Source organism: Ctenocephalides felis, unplaced genomic scaffold (genome assembly GCF_003426905.1).
Source record: "Ctenocephalides felis isolate EL2017-DRISC unplaced genomic scaffold, ASM342690v1 CF-g0.4_SCAFFOLD_01604, whole genome shotgun sequence".
In the NCBI taxonomy this organism is placed as follows: domain Eukaryota; kingdom Metazoa; phylum Arthropoda; class Insecta; order Siphonaptera; family Pulicidae; genus Ctenocephalides; species Ctenocephalides felis.
In genome coordinates, this window is record NW_020537758.1 from 19,025,417 (window position 1) to 19,041,724 (window position 16,308).

At 27.1% G+C, this 16,308-nt stretch overlaps 1 pseudogene; it reads left to right on the top strand.

Annotated features, from left to right (window-relative positions):
* Nucleotides 1-5,772: 5,772 nt before the first annotated feature.
* Nucleotides 5,773-16,308, top strand: part of LOC113373222 — a 93,643-nt pseudogene continuing 83,107 nt past the window's right edge.

Consider the following 16,308-nt stretch of genomic DNA (forward strand, 5'->3'; position numbering starts at 1 on the left):
TCTATTGACATGGATTTCTCAAATATACATATTAATGGACAAACATTATCTATTACAGTAGGTTTTGTCAAACCGAAACATATTTTTTTAATCAGTAGGTATTCAGATTATCTTAGGATAAAGTTGTTGTTTTCACTTTTGTGTTAATTAAGTAAATAGTATGTGGTTGAGTATAATTCATTTCAATAATGGTAGGTGAGAGCTACATGTGAGACTTTATTGATTGAATGATACGCGGTGCTGGTAATACATCAACTGCCATTTAATTTAAGTCATCCCATAAAAGTTTAGTATATTTTACTTTTAAGTCTAAAGGAAACTGTGTTTACTAATGAAGTAAAGCTCGTTTTGATGATATTCATATTAATTTTGCAATATTGATTGCAACTATATTTAAGTTTAACTACAAATATTAAAGAAAATATTTGCTGTTTTTGAGCTAAAACTGCAATAAGGCAGTATTTGGCTTATTAGAGCTATATAGCAGTTTCTACTTAGACTTAAAATAGAATATACACAGTTGATGTTTACCCCTGAGAATACTTTGAAGTGTCTAGTGATTATTTTAATGTGTCTACCAACGAATTTTTAATAGATTTAAGTTTTTAATAGACTTCTGTTATTTATTTTTTATTTTTAAGTGTTTGTTCAAGTTTTACTATTGTGTTACTGTTATTTCAGTGTAATGAGTTTATTTCAGATAATCATTAGTACATTATGCTTTCAGAGTCATTAATTATTTTAAACAAACATCGAAGCCTGGAAATGTTTTGTCTATTCAATGTCTTAATATCATTAGAAATATTAATCTTATCAAACACATTTCAAAGTATTGTCAGCTCTATTATATAATGAGGCATATATTCCAACTTATATTTGCAAGTGAGAGTTGCGGTGAGAGATTTATAAGTTCAAATATATGTGCATTGAACATTTGTGCAACATATCACATACAATTTTGTTCACAAATTGTTCTTTATACCTTTTAAGATTATATTAAGCCTAGAATTAGTTGATAATGAAATTATTGTGGCAGATATAAATTGAATATGAATTAACTACAATGTTTCTAAAAAAAATGTAGCAAAACTCAAATTTGAGGGGTTTTTAATATGATAGCAATTTGTGCTTAGCTTAATTGCAAAGAGTAGATTATCATCATTAAATTGATGACAGAAGTATTACCTAAAAATGTTTCTTCTAAAAAATACTTCTACAACATTTAGCTTATATAAAAGTTAGGTGTTTTCTGAAATTGATTGAGGATTGTTTTTTGTGTCTTAAATATCTATGGAATTATAATAATTTTAATCACATTATTGCATGAATTATTCTCATTTCAATTTCGTTAATTCTGCATTACTAAAGAATTTTTAGATGTAGCAAGAGTAATATTAATATTTTGCAAAAATATTCTTTGATGTATAAGATATGTATGTGATTATTTAAATGTACTACATCTAATAGGTTCGGAGACCTATGTACTTATTTTATCGTTTTTGTTGCAATATTTTAAGCAACTCTTTATTGTGACTTGGTATATTTCATTTTAAGAAACACTTATAGATGTGTCATTATAATAGATACTTTTCACTAAAAAATATTAACGCCAATTTATTTTAAGGTCATACGATTCATTTATTATATGCTTTGGTTTAGGTGCGCGTAAACATTAATTTTTAAATATCATACATTACTTGAAGACATTTAGGTATATTATATTATTTTAATCATAACGTTAGTAAATAAGTTTTTCATTTAAAATATAAAATTCATTTATAACATTTAAAGATCTCAAATATACTATATATGAAATTTGAAACTAATACAATTTGTCTTCACATAAAATATTAATTTTTAAGGGTTTCATGTTATCACTCGGTTTAATTTAGGTTTGTAGGCTTAAATATATAACAATGTAAAACTTGTCTTAAATATAAATGTCAGATGTAGAACGACTTCTTATTTTAAAATTAAAATTGAATTGAATTAAATAAAAAGCCGACGGTACGTTGCTTTTCGAATATTCCGCCTGGAAACAACATATCTTCTTTGCATGAGGTCAAACACTTTCTTCCAACTGATAATTTCATTTAAACGAATTTTAAAGCAATCACAATTTAATACAAATTAAATTTCACGAACTCTCAAAATATTATATTTTTTAAAATGAAATTGAAATTATTATTCTAACAGAAAATATGCGATTGTATAATATTCAATATAGTTTTATAAGTGTGTTTCAAGTTACTGGTTCAACTTTCGCCTCAGGCAGCCTGTTATCAAGCAGTAATTTCTGATGCCAATTCGAAAATGTGAAGGTTTAAATACTATTTTTTTAAAAAATAGCCTCTTGGTGCAACAAACTAAAAATAATAATTTTTAATTTGTTGCACCAATTCCGAAAAGACTATGTTTTTTTTAAATTATATTTAAATCTTCACATTTTTGAATTGCTATCAGAAACTACTGCTTGATAACAGGCTGTCTGAGGCGAAAGTTTGAGATCTGATCGCTATTGTAATACAGGGTGTTCTAGATCTCAAAGCCAAACTGAAAGATGTAATAGTGTTGATCGTAACTATCATGAAAAAAATTGACAAAAAAAATTATTCCATGTAGTTTGGAAATTATGAGCTTTTAAGTACAACCTAGAGCTTTGATAAAACTGTGGACATTTTTTGGTTAAATCGTGGTTAAATTTTAGTAATTTTGTACATGTAATAGATAAATCCATAATCATAATTAATTTTGTTTATTTCTAGGACTATAATCAAAAATAATGATACAATTGCTCGAAGTTTTTTAAAATTAAGATTTTTTGTTAAACTGTAAATTTTATATTTTCAAATTTTATAATTTTTTCATAATCTCTCATACCAGGCACCTCTGTCTGACTGAGATATGAAAATAAATAAATATATATATATATATATATATATATATATATATATATATATGAGTAAGTTCTTCAAGGGCATACATCAAATAAAAGGCAAAGATTTAGAAGTTAATCTTTAATTTAATAGACTTCTAAATCTTTGCCTTTTATTTGATGTATGCCCTTGAAGAACTTACTCATATTTCTCAACATCAAAATTAACTACTTTAACATATATATATATATATATATATAATGAAAAAAACAAATTTGGTTTATTTTGAAAGCTAAGTAGTCTTGGGCAAGTTTCATCAAAAGTTGGTGCATTTTATCAGGATTGTAAAATTGTATAATAGTTGGTAGTTTCATAATAAAAAAGTTAAGGTATAAAAATAAAGACCTAAAAAACGGCTTGAAACACCCTGAAAACAAAGTGAAGTTAAAAATATATATTTCGTGTTTCTCAGAATAAATGAATATTTAAAAAACAAGTAACAATCTCTTATAAATTTATAAATGTAATAACCTCATTATAATAAATTTAATTCAATTAATATTTTTCTTTACAAATGACTCAAGTTATAAGTTATTGTATCAGATTTACAAGTTACTGTATCAGATATCTTGAACGATATCGGAACAACGGACGTCTTGCATTTACCTCTTTTTTATGGTATATGTCTGTCCACAAAATAACTTCAAGAGAAAGTCCTCAGCGTATTATACAGATACAAAAAACCTATTTTCTCTGACCTTGAACCGCTTCGTAAGTTTCATTTGACCGAGCATCGTCTTCGACGTCCACGATGTTAAGGATACCATCTTCAATCGGAAGATCGCAATTATAAAACATATCTATATATTATATTGTACATACATGCATATTATATATTTATATTATGGCCCGGTTGTTGGCTACAGATCTGCCAATACTATTTAATTGCAATTAGATTCATATTAGATTGGCATAGGATATCAGTGAGTCCCAAGGCCAAACCATGTTTCAAATTTGTCATAATGTAAAACATCCAGTTTGTCTGTATTAGCTACCCCTTTCACCCATATACCACATGCATGTATACTCAGAAACAGTAAGTTATTTAAAAAAATACATTTTTGAAAAAAAAAAATTAATTTTAATAAATATGGATTTTGTTAGAACGTTATTTCTAAGATGTATTTCTACCATCAAATGATTGCTATCATAATTTGCTGCGGCATTTCTTTTAATTATGCACAAGTATCACATAAATATGCAAATCTTTTCAAACATATGATATCGTTTGAATGAAATTTAGAGAGTGAGACCTGCATAAATTTAGAATTTGGTGTCACTGCGTTATCGTTATCGCAAAATGCTTGTTGTGCGAAGATCTCTAATGAAGTTCTACATTAAACATACTAAAGTAGTAATTGAAATCCCTAATATATAAAAGCATTATTTAAAAAGATTCATTATTATATTACTTTAGTATTTGTTAAACAAGTTAGGGTTTGTCCATTAATCACGTGAGCAAGTTTTTAAGGATTTTTGGTCCCTCCTCCTCATCAAACATCATGTGTATTTTTAGTTACGTGATAAAACTAAAATTTTTGATTTTTTTTTGAAAATGTTCGATTTAAAAAAAATCAGTTAAGAAATAAATACACGTGATATCTTACTATACCCCTTTCCGCCTCCCCACGTGATTAATGGACGCTTCCCAAAAAATTGAACGAATTGTGGTCAGTTTCACAGAAGCATTATCGTCTTTAAGGTTAATGTTACTAAATTGGTTAATGGGCTGGAAATCACAAGTCACAATAGAAAATAAACTCTTAATTTACAAGACAATAATTAAACCAATATGGTCCTACGGTTTACAACTATGGGGTGCGGCCAGTAAATCGAATATAACTATTCTACAAAGATTCCAAAACAAAATTTTGAAAGAAATCGTGAACGCTCCAAAATATGTTCCCAACTGGTTGATACATCAAGATCTCAGAATCCGAACTATAGATGAAGAAATTAATCTATACTGCACCAGATATAAAGCTCGTCTGAGTCGTCATCCAAACGTATTAGCGTCAGATCTGCTCAAGCCTTTACCACCAAAGCGTCTTAAAAAAAGAATATGCAATGATCTACTACAAAATATAATATGATATCTATGAAGGCGCTATCGCAGGATAGCGATCCTTCTCACGCAGACAATTAATATATAACTGTAACATATGTAGCTGAATGTACTTTGTATAGCTTGCTATGAAAAATAAATACAAAAAAAAAAGTCTTTAAGGTTTAATCATTTTTAAGGTATTGTGACCAAATAGTTTGGGGTATTCTTTTATCAGTAGCCAATCCACCCATTTCATTTTTAACATTATTAACATAGCAGTTCTATGAGTTCTTGGTTGCGATATCCTTAACCGAGTCTTCTTACTAGAAGACAAAATTTTATTTTTATTATTTTTTTCATACTGGGGATTTTAGATGCAGCAATGTCTAGCCAAGGCTACTTCCACTTGGAAGCATATTACAATCTATATTTACAGGTGAATCTTACGTTACAAAGCCAAAGCTCTTACTACATGGCTACGGGTGAACCATCCATATCAAAATCCTTAACTGATTTTATTGACTTTTAGACAACGTAGACGGACATCTACACTTAGTTAGTGAAGAAGTTCCTCGAATTTAATTTTCACAGCCATCTATGGATAAATATGGATGATGTTGAAGGACAACATGGGTCAATAGCTATTGTTATTATTTTATTAGGTAATTCAGGTGTGACAGTGACAAAGTGATGACAGTGAAATTTAAAGTGCATATATATATATATATATATATATATATATATATTTATATATATATTTATTTATTTATATAAAATAAGAACAATGATCTTTGTAAGTAAAATCAATGGTGATCAATGATAGTTCGTAAAATCAACGATGGTAAGCAAAAATATGTATCATTAGACAAATTTAATATTTATTTGTTAATAGTAATATGTTTAAGTAATTATGCAGTATAAATGTATCATATTTTTAAAATATTCTTCTTTTCATCCATTATATCGATAAAAAGTTAATACATTCATTGGGCCGATAAAAGTTTCTTAACAATCCAGTTCTGAGTACCGTTTTCGTGTATTATATTGATTACATACAAGGACGTATCAAGGCCACAAAATTTGCAGTAAATCATGAGATTTTATTTTACGAGTTGCTTTCACATCGCGTATTATAAGATTATTAAAGTTTTAATTTTTATAATTACTATAAATCGAAATACAATTATAATTTCTTCTCATATGCTGTTCTGTAATAACTAAATTTGCATTAGATTATTAATACTAAATGAGATTATTTTATTAGATAGATTATTAGATACTAAAGTGATTAGATACTAAAGGGCTTGACTATAACCTTAATCAAAATAATGTAATATTATTATAGGTATAGCACGTTGTACTGTTACATTGCACATTTAAATTATTCAATTAAATTTCACAAAAAATATCATCAACAAGCCTTCAATATTCTTAATATGAATTAATTTAAAGATAAATGTTTTTAGAAATGCTAATTATTTATTTTTAAAGTACCAAATACATTTTACGTAACAAAAATGACTCATATTTTCTATTGCAGTAGGTATACAGATATTCAACTGAGAATCTTATTAGAATTCCGTTATAAAATTTGTTAATGGATGAATAATAACAGTATATGGAAATTTGTGTTATTAATATATCTATATATTTATTAATTTATTTTTATCTTTAGGGATTAAAACACTTTATAAATTTATGCATTTTGTATTATATTAAAAATAATTTATATGCATAAATCAAATTATAAATATGGACATGTTTGAATTATAAAAAACACTATTTACAAATATTAATAAATCATCATGACGTGCACTATTTTAATTAATATTATTTTTATACGGGGGTTGGACCGTGTCTTAGTGGTTAGGGCTACGGGATTTATGCTACAAAAATCTGAAGCTTAAATAAAAATTATAGGTTCAAATAATAAAAAGCAAATTAAAAAAAATCTTATATGGGTTTATTAAAGATAATCCTTTTTTAAAGCACTATTTTAATTAATATCTTTGAATAATCTTTGAAATTTGAAAAAATGAAACGGCAAAAACTTTGTTAAAAAATCCGAATATTTGTAAAGAAGAAAAAGGCAAAAACTTGGTTTAAAAATCTGTGGATATATATCAAATTATTATTTATTATCTTGACCTCTAATTATCATAAATTTCGCAAACCAATTTTAAACACAATGAATATTACAAAGACGTGAATATAAATTTTCCATTTCTCATATTCAATAATATAATTATTACCGATTAAATCATGTTTTCTATTCTGTGAAAAAATATGAGTCTGCATTTTGTACACGTTATTTAATTTTCGGCGTAATGTCACCGAATGAGAAAAGGGAAAGTTGGAGCAATCTTAAAAAAAAGTTTACTTTCTAATAATGATTTTTCTTTTTATAATTTGACATATATGGAATACTGGATTTTGATTATATTTGTAAATTATTTGACTAGATTGCTTATATTTATGAACTTATATATACGATATATCTTTTTTGTTAGAGCCTAATGTTTGTACTTTAAATGGCTCACCTTATATTTATTTTCTATTCGAATATTTCTGTTATAGTTGTCAATCCCATTCATAATTTTTTCGATTTATCTATTATCCAAATGGTTATCGGCAAATTATATGTCATATTTTATAGTATCTAAATTAATTGTTCGACATAGCATTGTTTTAAGTTGACTTTAGTCTCCTACATACATACTATATGAAAAAAATTAATATATTTCTATATAATTTTACTAGAAAATTTTAAAACGTTCAGGGATACTAAACTATATGTTCAGCCAAAAAATATTATCATATAAAAATTATGATAAAGGTTATAAATGGAATTTGATTTTTATTTTAATTTGTTGTAAAATGATTGAACAGATATTATCTCACAAGATTTTTTTTACTAATAAATAGTAAATACCGAATAGGCATTATCGGCAGCTATATGTGTCATACTTTTCTTTTTATTGTTAATATTTTTTAAATTTTGACTTTTATCGTTCACATGCATATCGTATATTCATATAAAAAATTAATATATTTATATGTAGTGTTATTGGAAAACTTATAAAAAGTATTATAATAAAAAATTAGATTTAGCAATTAGATTTTTGCTTAAATTTCTAGTAGAGTGAGTATAGAATATATAGATTTGATCATTTCCAGAAAAGTTTATAATAAATAAGACATTAAAATCTTAATTAACAAAAATAAATTATAACAAAAAAAATTATTTCATTACTAATAAATAGTGGTAAACAGTTGGTATTTTGTAAGAATTTTCATCTATATTTTTCCCTACATAGATTTTATCATTACCAGAAAAGTTTATACAAGCAGTGCCATTATCTCATTTATTTTTACTAATAAATAGTAGTAAACAGTTGGGATTTTGTAAGAATTTTCATCTATATTTTTCCCTACATAGATTTTATCATTTCCGGAAAAAAGAATTTTTATCTATATTTTCCCCTATATATATATATATATATATATATATATATATATATATATACTAGCAAACCCGACGAACTCCGTTTCGCCACCAGATGGTTTAGTGAGAAAGATGAAGACATTTTTTGTTTGTTTTATATTTGAAAAGGAAAAAATTGATTTTATTGCACAACAGTAATGAATTTATTTCGATTACAAAAATGAAGTGTTTTTTAGTTGAACTTCTCTAAGTAAATGAAAGTGAATCCGCAAATTATCCGTTTCATTGAAGTGCTCTTTAGTAAACCAAATTTTTTGTTTTTTGGTCTGACGTTAACACAAACAAAGCGGATGGTTTTCCAACTTGTGAGCAGGCAACGTGTAACTGCCTATGTGAAAAACAATGATTTTTTAAATGGCACGATGCCATGCACCACTAATTTTCTTAGCTATAAACCTTGCCCGAGACCTTTCCAACGAATGCAAAATTGTCGAAATCGGTTCGTGCGTTCTGGAGTTAAATCGTCAGGAAGGAAAACCCGACTTATTTTATACATATATATACAACTTAATGATTTCTATTAGCTATTGAGCTAATTTAACTGTGGCAACCCTGTGGTGTCTCATCTTTGTGTGATAAATTTTATTATTACGATTTCTGTAAAAGGGCGAATATTTTTATGGATGCAGCAATGCCGGACGCGAACTATTTTCACTTGAAAAAATATTGCTATTTATATTTCCAAATGATAACGTATGTCACTACTGCTTGACATCAGGCTCTTCAAAGCAGGATCGAACCCATGACCTCTGAATCAGAACCAGTTGCTCTGATCACTTAACCACAAGTGAGAACTTTAGATATGTTAAACATATTTTCTAAACTAAAAAATCTAAAATGATAACTATACCCAATTTATACAAATTTTTACTTTCAAAATTTGTAAAAGCATCCTAAGAAGTTTCACTTCAAAAATGATTTTAGTCGATTTGTGCATAAGTTCGTTTATGATATTTCGTTTTCGTCAGCGGCGCCTCGCCTCACCTGGTCTCGCCTTCACCTAGCGTCAGCCGCGATCTGTGGCGGTATTCAGGTTCCGCGCTCGGATCTCCCCAGTGGTTGTGTGTCTTCGGCTTCTTTCTTGCATTCCCCTCTCGTATATTTGTGAGTTGCTACCATCATTCTTCTACTCCTCTTGAGCGTCAAAACGCCGCTACTTAAGGCCAAGTCCATTGCCATTGCCAGAGCAATCGCGTACCAAATTGAAAGCGCTGAGCACAACGCCGTAGGTAGCCCAGCCAAAACAACGAAACGATATTTCGGATACAGTTTTTTATCAATTTATCATCGATACGTCGTATCGATTTAGTGTGTTGTAGTGCCATCCGGAAGTCTTGATTTTGATTAATCCAAAATCCGGTGAGTAGCAGGAAGTGATATTTACATATTGGTCACCAAGTGGGAAAGCGTCCATTCGAAGGGGCTGCCAAAATTCGATATTGTCAATGAAATTTAGTGTCGTGATTGATCTTTAATTTTAATTAGTGGTTTTTGTTGGATATGTCTCATGTAATTGTGCACGATGTGGTAAGTGCATTTTTTTTATTTCAACTTCAAGTCTAGGCACACGGATTATATTTTTAAATATTTTTTTGTTTTGGTGAATCCATTTAAAAATATTAGTGATAAATGAGTAATCTATTAAAATATCGTTAAAATAATGTTAAATTAAAATATAATAATGTTTTGTTACTTACCACACTTGTGATACATATTCATAAAAAAATAATTTTGAAATGAATAATTAAAAATTTTAGTAGTAGTTAATTATGATCTGTTGCTAATATTCAGTTTTAAATGAATTCTTAGTCACATGGCATATAGGCTTACATTTCAATTTTTCAAATTTAGTTCAATTTTTATTTCGAATAATAATTGCAATTCTTTTTATTTATGTTATTATTATAATACGATTAATATAGATATAGTATAGAACCATATATATATATATATATATATATATATATATATATATGTATATATATATATATATATATATATCTATATATATATATATGTATATATATATATATATATATATATATATATATATATATATATATATATATATATATATATATATTTATCTATGAACCATTTATACTTATTTATCTATGTATAGAACCATATATATTTCATTAAACAATGCACTATATGATTTAAAGATGTACAATTTGAACGCTATTTACGTAAATTTAGGTCAAAAAAATAATTCTATATATATATATATATATATATATATATATATATATATATTAGGGTAGACCTTAATATGGACATTTTCGAATTACCTTGCTGCCAAGGACTCAAATGGTTCCAAATTGATAAAAAACAATTTTCTGAAAGTTTTAGCACTTAATATTATATCTAATTAAGTTATACCTAATTTTTTTTTTATTTTTCAAAATTTTTTCCATGCTATTTCCATACGAAGTTTGATTGAATTGCGCACTATCTAAAAGTTAATATTAAGAGCCAAAACTTTCAGAGAATTGTTTTTTATCAATTTGGAACCATTTGAGCATTTGAGAGCAAGGAAATTCGAAAATGTCCATATTAAGAACCACCCTAATACATATATTAAAAATTATAAGATATTGATTTCTATAAATTTACTCAATCTACGAAAAAAGCGTTTTTCGTAGTACTTTATTCAAAATACCACTTTTCGTTTACTATTTATAATTTGTCGCCAACTGATGCTTCTATTATATGATATAAGATTTTTCACATCAATTTTTTATAGATGATCATTTTTATTTTTCCAGTGTGAATTTAAACATTCCAACTAAAAATCTCGTATTTAAATTATTGTTCTACTTGAGTGCTCACAAATATTTAGGGCGTTGTTTATAGTATAATAAACTTTGAGAAGTTTGGATTTTTCCCACGATATACATTTAAATTTGTAAGAGTATTTTATATTTTCTAGTAATCTTCTTTTTCTATTTTAAAATATATGAAGAATTAAATACTATATTTTAGCAACGCATCCTATATTACAATTAGTACTTTAAATTATAAATGAAGTGTTATACTTTCACGAGATTTATTGCACAGTAATTTATGTTTTTAACCAATAAAATATACATTGACAAGTTAATATACAAGTTAATTTATTTTATACCATTCGCTAAATAGTACCTAATTTACATAATTTGCAAATAATTAAGATGGGTTGCTAATTATAATAATTAATCCAAAACGATCTTGATGCTCTAGTTAATTTTTTAATTGAATGTTAACAGTTTATTTTATTAACTGTAAATCTTAACACGTATCGTTTGTATTATATTTTTAGAATTATTATTTGTATTCTCGAAAAGTCATTTTTATCTAGAAATGCAGTAGCAGGTAAATTTTTATAATGTTAAATACTTGTGAAGAATCTGAATCATCTTGCACCCATATCGTACACTTTTCAAATATTGATCAACTTTTCTGCTTAGGAGCTTTCAATTATGGTTAACTTACGGCATTTTTATAAGGAAAATTGTACTGGTAATTTAGAAGTATATTACATAATTTAAAAAAAACTCGATTTTTTAATGTAGTCATATTTTTGCCGTTACAAGATCGCAATGTGGATCAACGTGGTGCTAAATAGCCCAACAAACTCATAACACATTATGTTTGCATGACAATCATCAAAGTAACTGTTAAATACTGCTATGGTTTTGATATAAATAAAGAACGCAAATTTAAATTTCTTAGAAGTATCCAGATTGTTCCTACTTCATTTTTTGACATATTATTCATGTTTAATACACTACGATGTGCAATATGAAGATTTACTAATAATAAATTTTTAATACTAGTAAGTTTAGTACTAGTAATGAAAATTTGCTATCTAATCTAATTTAGAATTTTGTCAAAATATGACCTTAGAAATTCGGAATTTTATTAGAAACTTCTAAAAATAAATTCTAAAAATTTATTTAGAAACTAAAAACATATATGTGACGCTCATTTTTTTGAAAGGCTTGTCGTAACATAAATGTCTATTATATATGTCTATATATATATATATATATATATATATATATATATATATATATATTTATCATTTGTCCTGCAATCAAAAAGTAGGTCGACTCCCTTTAGTTTTATTACATTTTGATACATACTTTTTGAACTTCTGTATTTTTTTATGTTCCTGTAATTTCTATAATTTTCTTCTTGCATAATTCGCCCAAAACTGCATATTCATTATTTTTAATAAAGTAGTGCAAGTTTCACTCTTTTTCCAATATGGATTTCATCCTACTTCTTTTTAATTTCAAAATCGTGCCTAGTAGAGTTCTTTTGGATACCAATTTCTGCAGCACATCTTTATTTGTAGCTCTGTGGGTTCATTGATTGTAAAAATTAATACCTAAAAATATGCAAATATCAATATATTGTAGAAACACTGAAGAGAATTTTATATAAAAAGTTAGTATGGGATGCTAAGTAAAATCGTTAAAAAGTTGCTAAGAGCTGTGAATAAGCGAGGCTAATAAATAAATTTAAAATATTTATTAAGCATAAATATAAAGCATCTATTTATTTATTATCTATATATTCTTTTTAAAGCAGTTTACACAATCTTTTTCAAATTGTACATTAAGTTTTTCAAATAATAATTGATGATGTTGCGTTTAAAGTCGGAAAATCTGACTCGCCAGAAATTCCAACTAGAACAACTTTTTAGTAGGCAGTTAACGCTTGGCTTCTCCATATTTGATACATTTTTATTTTAGAAATACTTCTATTACCGATAGTAAAATTTAGTTTGATGTATATTTAAATATCTCATAGGTCTTCCAACGAGATTCTTACTGTGTTTATTTATCCTGTTTGAGGTTAAAATGTTTAGTAGCAAAAGTGCATTGTTATGTAGTTCCAAACAATAGGCAAGAAAATACGTTCACGCAACAAGAGTTCTTTCTTATTCTAATTTGTTTTTCCGTGATATGAAGATCACGAACCATAAAAAGACAAGCTATTTAACAGTTTGTTTCTAATCAAGAGAAACAAAATAGTATAGAAAACATTGAAAGACTTTTAAAATCGCGGGAAAAATATCGTATATTATTGAAATTCTAACAGCAATTAAATGCTGATTGATAATTTTGAATAAGTCAATTACTTGATTTTTAAAATTCATCTGTGAATTTTTTTTTTTTTTTTTTTTTTTTTTTTTTTTTTTTTTTATTTGGCTTCGCTTACTCTGAGCATTTAGCCACCTACAACATTTATTTACATTCTATACTAATTTTACATCATATTCAATCTATATTCTATTCTTCTTATACTATATACTTTCTTTCAACTTATCTTCTTCACAAAAATCCTATTCCTTTTACGTAGTTCAACTTAACTTCATTCTTCCTTATTTTATCTTCTTACTTCTTTCTACTATTTCATTTTTTTATTTTCAATTCTAATTCAATTTTTATACATTCTAATATCTTATACATTCTAATCATTTTTAACATACATCTTACAATTGAAATTCTATACATTCTGATATTTTTTTTTTACAATTGGAAGCGCCAGGGATCGAACCAACGATCTTCGGCATGTGAGTCGGACATGCTACCTCTGAGCTATGTCCGCCACAAATCTGTGAATTTAAAATCATGCTAATTTTGAATTGTTTCTTTAGTACGAATCAGTAGATAAGACATTATTTGAAAACATTTTTTTATTTATTTTATTATAAATAATATTTTGTTAATTAATATGCAACTGGAATATTTAGACATACATTTCAACTGATATTAGTGGTAATTTTCAAATATTAATTGATTCAAATAATTTAAAATAATTATCGTGAACGATCTGATTGCATCAATAGTTACATGTTATATAATTTGATATACCAATATAATTACTAATTTGAAAGTAAAATATCACTTATAGTTAGGTGTAGTATTAATGTCTTATGGATAGTTTACGAAGTTTTAACAATTTGTTGTACAAAATATCTACTTCATTCGATAGCTTAATAGCCGCTCTTGTTACTTCTTGTGAAATGTTGTTTTATCAAAAATAAATATTCGAATGCATTTTAGGTTTAGTATGCTGCTAATTTTAATAGAAAACTTTTTAGTTTCGTTTTCCTATTGAAAAATGCATTCTTTGTGCACTTTGCATTTGATGCTTTCTTGTGAAATTAAGTGAGAGAATAGAGAATATTTTTTGGATACACTAGAAAATATTAATTACTAATAATTAATATTCTCAATAATCTCTTAATCTCTTAATATTCTCAAACTAATTGCACAATTTTTAAAACAAATAATTAAACATTATGTAAACATTTTTGTTCATTTGTAAGATATTTCTAACAATTATTTAGATTTTTCTAATATAAATTATTACTTTGTATTGCTATTGGGAATCCTTGGTACCTACAATTCCATGACAAGACAAAACACGTCAATGACCCTTCTTACCTATCGTTTAGGCGATTGTATCTTCTTTTCTAAATTGCTTTGTACTATATTATTGTTGCATTGAAACAAAAAAATCGAAAACTAGTATAATTTAATTTTTAAGCTAACGAATTTATGTTCATATTAATTTCTAGTGATAACTTTTAGCACAAAAGGATATAACTTCAATACGAATAGAAAAATCATCCAAATTCGCAAAATAAATCTAATAAAATAGTCTTATTTTTTACATCCTTCACATTGAATCGTATTCTTGTCTACGTTAAAAAATTTTTAATATTATCTTTACGATTTTTATAAATATTACTTCCAACATAACTCACGCTATTTCCAAGTGAAGATATTATTTATTGCCCGTCATAAACATTACACACAAGAAAAGCTCTCATTACATGCTTGTTGCGCAAGGCGATGCACAGTTGGGTGTAACTAATCGAAAGTAATTAAAATCTGTACTATTATAATAGTAATATAATATATTATTAACCAGAGTTTCATATAATATCTATATCTGGCCATCGGAAAAGTTCAACCACCTGTCTTTATTTAGCGATCTACATTAATTTTTTTATCATCATACAAAGGATCCACTTCATCCTTCTCTAATTTCTTCACCAGTTATAACAATTCTTGTTACTTTTTATAAAAGATCATTCAATCCAAAATCAAAAGTCCACTTTATGTTTTGTATATAGTTTTGCTGATTGCTCTATATTATTTAATTAGAATAAATCTAATTTTATCCTTTATTACCTTTCCCCAGAACGATGAAGTTTGCGCTGTGTTTAGCCGTAATAGGCTGCCTGGCGCTATCAGCCCTATGTTCTCCTGTTCAAATAGTTGAAGTTCCCAGGGAACAAGCATTGGACCAAAAGTACCTCAATCAGTAGTCAAAAGCCTGGAAGACAACTGCAGCAGTCTCACCATCAGCTGCACCCATAGAAGACGACGATGACGACGATGATGATGATGATGACGATGACGATGATGATATTAGTGATGCTTTGGATGTCGACGTAGGAGATGGTATGTAATAGAAGAGAGTAGCAGAAATATTGTTATACCCAAATTTGCTATTAGATAATATGTAGTTTATTCATTCTTTCTTAGATGATGATGACGATGACGACGATGATGCAGGATCAGATGATGATGATGATGACGACGATGACGACTACTTGGAACGTCTCTTAGACGACATATTAGGAGGTAAATATGCAGTTAAAATGTGACTTCATTCGGTGTGTGTTGCTTCTATACCATTTTCTTTTTTTTTCTCCCCCGCAGATGATGATGACGATGACGATGATGATGAAGACGATGAACCTTCACCATCATCAGGCATCTCGCAGCCGGCTGTGCCCTTAGCCCAACCTG